This window comes from Etheostoma cragini, unplaced genomic scaffold (assembly GCF_013103735.1).
Source record: "Etheostoma cragini isolate CJK2018 unplaced genomic scaffold, CSU_Ecrag_1.0 ScbMSFa_985, whole genome shotgun sequence".
Classification (NCBI taxonomy): Eukaryota; Metazoa; Chordata; class Actinopteri; order Perciformes; family Percidae; genus Etheostoma; species Etheostoma cragini.
The window spans coordinates 1,766-10,233 of NW_023269630.1; the positions used below are offsets into that span (position 1 = coordinate 1,766).

The 8,468-nt window shown below is 40.6% G+C and overlaps 6 non-coding genes across 6 annotated transcripts; 5 read left to right on the top strand and 1 right to left on the bottom strand.

The window, feature by feature from the left end:
* The first annotated feature begins 287 nt into the window (after positions 1-287).
* Positions 288-375, top strand: trnay-gua. Its single transcript is given in 2 exon segments — positions 288-324; positions 340-375. It is a non-coding gene; the product is annotated as a tRNA-Tyr (tRNA).
* Positions 376-1,780: 1,405 nt separating this feature from the next.
* Positions 1,781-1,852, bottom strand: trnag-acc. The gene has a single exon. It is a non-coding gene; the product is annotated as a tRNA-Gly (tRNA).
* A 572-nt stretch (positions 1,853-2,424) lies between these two features.
* Positions 2,425-2,496, top strand: trnam-cau. Its single transcript has one exon. It is a non-coding gene; the product is annotated as a tRNA-Met (tRNA).
* A 716-nt stretch (positions 2,497-3,212) lies between these two features.
* trnam-cau lies at positions 3,213-3,285 on the top strand. Its single transcript has one exon. It is a non-coding gene; the product is annotated as a tRNA-Met (tRNA).
* A 2,651-nt stretch (positions 3,286-5,936) lies between these two features.
* trnas-uga lies at positions 5,937-6,018 on the top strand. The gene has a single exon. It is a non-coding gene; the product is annotated as a tRNA-Ser (tRNA).
* Positions 6,019-7,481: 1,463 nt separating this feature from the next.
* Positions 7,482-7,555, top strand: trnan-guu. The gene has a single exon. It is a non-coding gene; the product is annotated as a tRNA-Asn (tRNA).
* Positions 7,556-8,468: the final 913 nt, after the last annotated feature.

Below are 8,468 nucleotides of genomic sequence, written 5' to 3' on the forward strand. Positions count from 1 at the left end.
AGATGATTTTTTTAATTCCTCTTTTTAGTCAACTTCAGCATGGGATACTAAACGCATGCTTACCACTGTATGCATGTACAGTATACCTGCATGCATTTCAAAATGTAGGCCAAGTATGTACTTAAAAAAAAGAAACAGAGCCGTATTGACACAGACATTTTTTTTTTACAGCAGAAAGCACCGTTTTAAGGGCACCTAAGTAGACCTTCAATGAAATTGTAATTGCACTGCTTTGAAAATAGTAAGAAACTTCTTAATCACAAAGTGCGTACATGTATAGTATTTCTCCTTCGATAGCTCAGTTGGTAGAGCGGAGGACTGTAGAGACACAAAGCTGAAATCCTTATGTCGCTGGTTCAAATCTGGCTCGAAGGAGCATGCTTTTTCCAGAGTTTTCCTTCGGGGACCAATAAAGTTCTGATTCTGATGTAGAGATGGACAGACAACCGAAAAGCATAAAACTTCTTGTGGAGACATAACAAGAAACAAAAAAAAGAGGTGGGGGGGCACACTTAAACCCTGGCAGAAGAGAGAACTACAGACAAAAGATGTGAAATAGTGCCAAGTGTGACCAGAAGAATTGGAAAAAAAACTAGAACTATAAAGGACAAAGATTTCTTGCTACTGTGTGTTTATTTAAATATGGGTACACCTATATGTAGGGTGACGAGATTGCAATATAAGCCTTAGAGATGAGCCGGATACTCGACTAAAACGAGGAACGAGTACGGATAAAGCACTTTTGCTGATTACGAGTATTATACAAGGAATACGAGTCAATATCTGTGCTCGGATAGATTAAAAATCCTCATTGGGTAGGTGACTGTGTTTGCGTTCATTGATAGGGTAGTCACAGCACCCCTCCTCTACACTATTCTGTGATAGGCTAGTCCCAGCGCCCCTCCCCTACACTATTCTGTGATAGGCTAGTCACAGCGCCCCTCCCCTACACTATTTGGTGATAGGCTAGTCACAGCGCCTCTTCCCTACACTATTTGGTGATAGGCTAGTCACAGCGCCCCTCCCCTAAACACATACAGATTCCTTGTGTTGCTGTGTGCCACTCTGCTCACTCACACACAGAACACTCTCTCTCTCTCTCCCTCTTCCTCAGTCACTCAGATTTGCGTTTCCGTTAACGTTTAGGGTTTCTTCAGCTTCAGGTTTGTTTTTAACTTTGGTTTGTAGTACTTACTTAGTAACCAGTAGATTTGTGGTAAACTTGGGGTTTGTTCAGACATTGTGCTTAATAGAATGCGACTCGCGTTGCGTCTCTGCCTGTTGGAGATTTGTTTTTAATTTTCAAATTTTTTCAATTTATTTGATCCGTTGAACAGAGTTCCCCCAGCCTCTGATCAACCCATATCAATTGCATGCTTAAAATAACTTACCGGTTAAAGCCCCGCCCATTTCAAGACAAACCGACCCACTTTCGGGTAAATGCAACTGAGGTGGCTGGAAATCAAACCTGGGCAAAAAGCTTGCACTGCTATGGTATAAATCATAGTTGAAAAGTAACACACCTGTTACCTTTCTGCTGCTTTCTGCTCTGTTCATAAACTTTTCAATTGGTTAGTAGTAGTTACCAGACACGGGCAAAGTGCAAATTGTATTGCACTCCCTGTGTCTGTGGATCCTCATGGAGGCAGCTTGTAATATTGATATGCTCCATTACTTGTACCATAACAGAGATCAAATGTTTCTTCAAATCGGGTTGGACGAGTAAACTTTCTGGTTACTTCTTGACAAATAAAGCAAGTAACCACACAATGAAACCTACTGCAATGGCTGGGAATCAAACCCAGTCCAACTGCTTGGTAGGCAGCTATGCTGACCACTATACCACCACCGCTGGACAATACAATGTTCACTGAAAATCTTGTAACACATCTGGGCTTTGACACTCAAAATGTGCTCCATAACTGAGCTACAGCCCCAGAAGATTTTTGGATTTTTTTGACTTTTTGGTGAGATCCCTGAATAAGAGAAGAAACCTGGGTGAAATATGTAATGTTAATGTTGTATATGGCTTCAAAAGCTGGTGGTGTCTGGAAATCAAACCTGGGCAAAATGCTTGCACTGCTATTGTATAAATCATAGTTAAAAAGTAACATCACTCAAAGAAAGCTACTGCAATGGCTGGGAATCCAACACCGGTCAACTGATTGGAAGGCAGCTATGCTGACAACTGAACCACCATCACTGGGCAATGTACCACGCAGTGCAAATCTTGCAACACATCTGGTCATTAAGACTGATTTTAATCAGTCATTTTCCCATTAACATTATTATCTGCATAAACGCAGAAGCATAAAAGATAGTGGCAAGGTTTAACAAATGTTTAACTTTACAACCCATAAGCTGTTGGAACCTTCCCTCAAAATCTAGATCACAGATCATCCAGACCTTGATTCTGAAAAGCTGAGCAGAGTGGCGCAGCGGAAGCGTGCTGGGCTCATAACCCAGAGGTCGATGGATCAAAACCATCCTCTGCTAATTGCCATGCTTGTCACTTGACTGTACTGCAAGCCTGTTGACATTTACCAAAGCACCTGTTGCTGCAAGTGTCTGAAGGGAAATGTCACCACCTGCTGAGAAGTACACTCTAAATGGTTATTTCATTCATAAAAACGGAAATTACAGCGCTCAAACCCATAAAAACTGCAGCATACACACAAAACAATAAATGTACCTGATTTTCTGAGGTATTAAAAAGGGGGCATATTCCCATTTAGGGTCATGAGTTCTCCTCCCATGCTGAACACCGCTTTCCCCTCAGGAGTCCAACGCATTTGCCAGGACTTCCTTGAGGCCTAAGCTGGTAGAAAAATCTCCCCATCGGGGAATCGAACCGGCTAACCGGTCTTCCGCGTGACAGGCGGAGACTATACTAACAAGGAATGCCCAATCTTACTGTTTGGCACATCAATCGATAGGTGGCGCTATTCCAGAATTTCTGCCACAGTAAATATATGTAGATATATTTAGGTTTACTACATATTCGCTCAAATACATGACAAATTATCTGTGACTTAATCCAGTTTAAAATCTCTATATATCAAAAATGAACATGGCTAACAGCATTTTAAAAATTTATAGTAAAATAAGAATGGTGCATTTTCCCATGAACATTATTATCTGGCTGATTCCCAGCCATCATAGGTACATAGGTCTCCACATAAATTCTCCCAACCATTGCAATAACTTCTATAGCCTCGTTGGCGCAGTAGGCAGCGCGTCAGTCTCATAATCTGAAGGTCGTGAGTTCAACCCTCACACGGGGTAGGGTACCAAATGTTTAACTTTACAACCCATAAACTGTTGGAACCTTCCCTCAAAATGTGGATCACAGATCATCCAGACCCTGGATCTGAAGCGCAGAGCAGAGTGGCCCAGCGGCAGCGTGCTGGGCCCATAACCCAGAGGTCGATGGAGCAAAACCATCCTCTGCTAATTGCCACCATGCTTTGTCACTTTACTGTACTGCAAGCCTGTTGACATTTACCAAAGCATCTGTTGCTGCAAGTGTCTGAAGTGAAATGTCTCCACCTGCTGAGAAGTACATCCTTAATGGTTATTTCTTCCATAAAAAAAGAAATTACAGCGCTTAAACCCATAAAAACTGTGACATAAACACGAAACAATAAATGTATTACAGTACAATACTGTAAATAGATAAATAGAAACTGTAAATCATGTACATTTAAAGTGCTTGTTGTGTTGTCTGATTTTCTGAGGTATTAAAAAGGGGGCATACCGCTTAGTTTGTGTTACAGGAGGTCTTGGGCTGAATCTCATTTCTCTATCTTACCCCTTCTCCTTGGTATTGCGGGTTCACGCGAAACCTAGTGCTGTCCCAATACTCTTTCTGAACAAGGGGTAAGGGGTGTATGGCCCTTGGAACCATAGACAGTGAATTACAAAATCAAGGGAGGACGCAAGCTTACTTGAAACAGGAGGAAACAGCAGCTGATCCACTTTGGGGCTGAAAATTTGGGTTTCTTAAATCATGTTCATGTGGGGACCCATTCATTACTGCATTGGTACTGTATTACTGTAATCATTTGTAATTAATTCTCGTTCATGCACTTGTATATTGTTGATGGTTTTGATACAGGACACTGATGAAATGTGTGGGGGGGTTACTGGCAAACAGGCATCAGACATGTCAGGAATATCAGAACAGCTGTAGTTAATTTGTTTGTTTGTGGTCTGTTGTGTATTTATTTAGTTTTACACATATGAGTGCCTTTTATGTGTGTGACATGTAAGTTATGGTTCTAATGGTTGATAATGGTTCTGCAATATAATATATTTTATGCAATGTTTTTGTCTGTTATGTTTAATTTATTGGGCAATAAAGACAGATTTTTGTTAACAAAATGTTTTTCTAAACATCAATGACATTCAAAACAATGATAACTGAAACAAATATACAACACATCATGTGTGTGTATACACATATGTATTGCAAACAGACCTAAGTACTACACAGATAAGAACATCTGCCTCTGCACCACCAAAGTGAACACGTAATAACCATAAAATACATACAGATATAAATGCACATGACTCTGTTGTCAAAACCCACACAATTGACATAGACAGAGACAGCATCTTGGAAGTTTGTGATCAATACTGTATGGTGATGTAACCAAGTGGTGTCCCATTTCATAGGGGTATGTTTTCACCCCTAGCCCTTAGGGGTTGGGGTAAGATGGAGAAATGGGATTCAGCCTAAGACCTCCTGTGGTAATCTGACTGGTAGGGTTATGAAACGTAGAGGTAGACTTTGGTTGGTAGGGTTATGGAGTGTAGTGGTAGGCTAAAATCTCCTGTGGTAATCTGACTGCAATCCATGACAAAGCACCTGTGACTGAATCCAGTTTAAAATCTCTATGTGTCAATAATGAACACGTCTGACAGCATTTTAAACATTTACAGTAAAATACGAATGGTGCATTTCCCGACGAACATGCAAAACAAATCCTTGTGGCAGTTTCCGTAGTGTAGTGGTTATCACATTTGCCTCACACGTGAAAGGTCCTCTGTTTGCAACAGGGCGGGAACACATTTTCTGCTGAGTTAAACTCTCAATAACCTTCACGGAAAAATCTCCCTGTCGTGAAATTGTGACCAGGTTCACCAAAGTTTCCTTAGTACAGTAGACATCACATTCAGGAATATCTTGTCTTAAAATCAGGCAGAAAAACTAGTACATCATTTTGTTGTAAGCTTGTTACTTTTGAGTCTTTAGAGGTCTCCCTAAGAAATCAATCAGACAGCTACAGCTGATTCAGAACGCTGCTGCTCGGGTCCTCACTAAGACCAAGAGACTGGATCACATCACTCCAGTTCTGAAATCTTTACACTGGCTTCCTGTACCTCAAAGAATTGATTTCAAAGTACTTTTGCTAGTTTATAAATCACTAAACGGTTTAGGACCAAAATACATTTCTGATCTGCTAGTGCACTATGACACCCCCAGACTTCTCAGGTCATCTGGGACAGGTCTACTTTCTGTCCCAGAGTCAGACCTAAACAGGGGGAAGCAGCTTTCAGTTTCTATGCTCCTCATATCTGGAATAAACTCCCAGAAACCTGTAGATCCGCTGCTACTCTCAGTTCTTTTAAATCAATGCTGAAGACCTTTCTTTTTGACGTTGCCTTTCTTTAAATAGTTGTTTATTTCTTTAGTGTTTAATTTTATATACTGCAATGTAACTTTTTTTCTTGTGTTTTATCTGTTTTTATTGTTTAACTGTTTATTGTTGTGTTTCATCTATATTTATTTTTTGGCTGTGTTTTTAACTGTTTTTGTGTAAAGCACTTTGAATTGCCCTGTGGCTAAAAAGTGCTAGACAAATAAAGCGGCCTTGCCTTGCCTTGAACAGGTTATCAATATTAGTGCAAATCGGTATTGCAGTGCTATTCAGGTTGTCGTGGCCGAGTGGTTAAGGTGATGGACTTGAAATCCATTGGGGTCTCCTCTCGCAGGTTTGAATCCTGCCGACAACGAAAGCCATCCTTTAATGGTGGTCACACATCTCATTATACCAAATGGCAGATGTGCCTTCATGGACAATATGATAATATCAGAGGTACTCTGAGCGTTTATATTACTTCTCAATGCCCAGATGTGTTGCAAGATTTGCAGTGACCGTTATATTGTCCAGCGATAGTGGTATAGTGCTGAGCATAGCTACCTTCCAAGCAGTTGATAAGGCTTTGATTCCCAGACAGTAACTTTCTTTGAGTGACTTTACTGGCTTTCTTTGTCAAAAAGTAATCAGAAAGGTTACTCTCCCAACCTAACCTAACCTTTGATAGAACATTACATCTTGGTTATATCCCACAAGTAAGGGAGCATAACAATCAATCAAGCTGTCTCCATGAGGAGGCCGCTGCATCACCTCCTCTTCAGCTGGAGAGTTTGCATCTGCGTTTGTGAGCTCACAATTTTATGCCAAGAATGGTCTGGTCTCTCCCTCTTCCCCAGATAACATTGTCTCTGTGTTCCATTCCACGTGCACTGAAATCCTAGACTCTATTGCCCCTTATCGGATTAAAGCTGTTAAACCTAAGGCAGACCCCTGGCTAAATGACACCACAAGGGCCCTTAGGCAACAATGCAGACAAGCTGAACAAAGATGGAAAGACAATCTACATGTGACACTGGGTGTATTAAGGGACAGTCTATCCACATACCAGAATGCTGTGAAGGTGGCGAAGATGCAGCATCTCTCTTCTGTCATAGCTAGCAATTGCCACGAACCTAGATTGTTATTTAATACTTTTAACTCTGTCATAAACCAATGCTCCTCTGCTTCGACAGACGTGTCAATTAGTACATGTAAAAAATGTCTTGCTTATTTTATTGACAAAGTAGCATCTATCAGGAAAATTACCAGTGCTAATTTTAAGGTGTTTTTACCTGCTTCTCCTACACACTCAGCTGTGTTTGAGGAATTTAAGCCTGTTTCTCTGACGTTACTTAGTGAGGTTGTACAACACATGAAACCTCCCAACTGTCCCTTAGACATTGTCCCCGCCAGAATGGTGAAGGAGGTTTTTAATAGCACCATTGGGGCGAGTCTTCTTACTCTTTTTAGGTAAATTGCTAAGCTTGTACTTTGTTACTTTTACTTGAGTAAAGAAGTTAAATCAGTACTTCTACTCTTACCAGAGTATTTGATAACACAATTATCTGTACTTCTACTTGAGTATGGGGAGTGAGTACTTTTGCCATCACTGACGTTCAAAGGTATGCAGGTATCTTGATGTAATACAAGAAAATACATAAGGCCCCACCCAACAGTTTTGTGATACGTGGCGTGCAACTGTATTGTGTTCCCCAATTTCTGAGTAACAGGAAAATAGCCTGATAAGTATACATGTGCCGTGCAACCTCAAAACGTCATAGAGCAAATGCTTGTGGCTCAAAGATCGAGATGCCGCTCATAAAACATCAGACAGGCGCAGTCTCTGTGGCGCAATAGGTCAGCGCAGTCGGCTGTTAACCGAAAGGATGGTGGTTCAAGTCCACCCAGGGACGCTTGTTGCTTAAATAGGCTGGAGGGAGGCAACTCTGGGATTTATCCTTCTACAGAAGACCATAGAGCAGCCCAAAGATAACCCAAGTGGCCTTCTGTCTATCAGAAAGTACAGTTCTGCAATCATGTACATATTAATCTTTACGGTCATCAGAGATGGGAAGTAACAAAGTACAAACACTTCCTTACTGTACTCAATTACATTTTTCAGATATTTTAGTTTCATTTTTTTGGGGACCTTTTACTTTTACTCCTTACATTTTAACACGACTATCGGTATTTTCTACTCCTTACATTTTACAAAACTGGCTCGTTACTTTAGTTTTGTACTAAAGGTTGTATATCAGGTGTGATTGTGAGTTCATGTCAGAGAATAGCACTGACACGCGCCTCACACTGCGAGCGGGCGTGCACGCCACATGAGAAAAAACTGAGACAAAGAAAAAGAGACTAGCTGTTTGAAGGATAACAAGTTGAGATTGTGTACGTCTTTGAGAACTGTAAGTCATATAACTGATGTTGTCAGTTCATTTAAGCCTGTTGTTGTGCTGGTCTGTACTTCTGGCAAATTTAAAAGTTAGCTTGTTGGTGTTCTTCACCTGTTACCTAGGTTACACCTATTACCTAGGTTATACCTGTTACCTAGGTTACACCTGGCTGTTGATTTGATATAATGGCGATTGTTGAACGTCCTTGCTCATTAAGATAATGTAATTAATAGTGGGTTTATTGTTATTATATGATTCCTATGCATTGTGTATGATAGCCTTTACAATGTTATTTATTTCTTTAAATTACCCACGCCCATGTTTATCCTGATGCTTGATTGTAATAAACCATCAACAGAGAGAAGGTGTGTGTTTTAACAGACACACTTGAGCAAGTTGGAAACCAGAATCAGGTTTTAATCCAGTC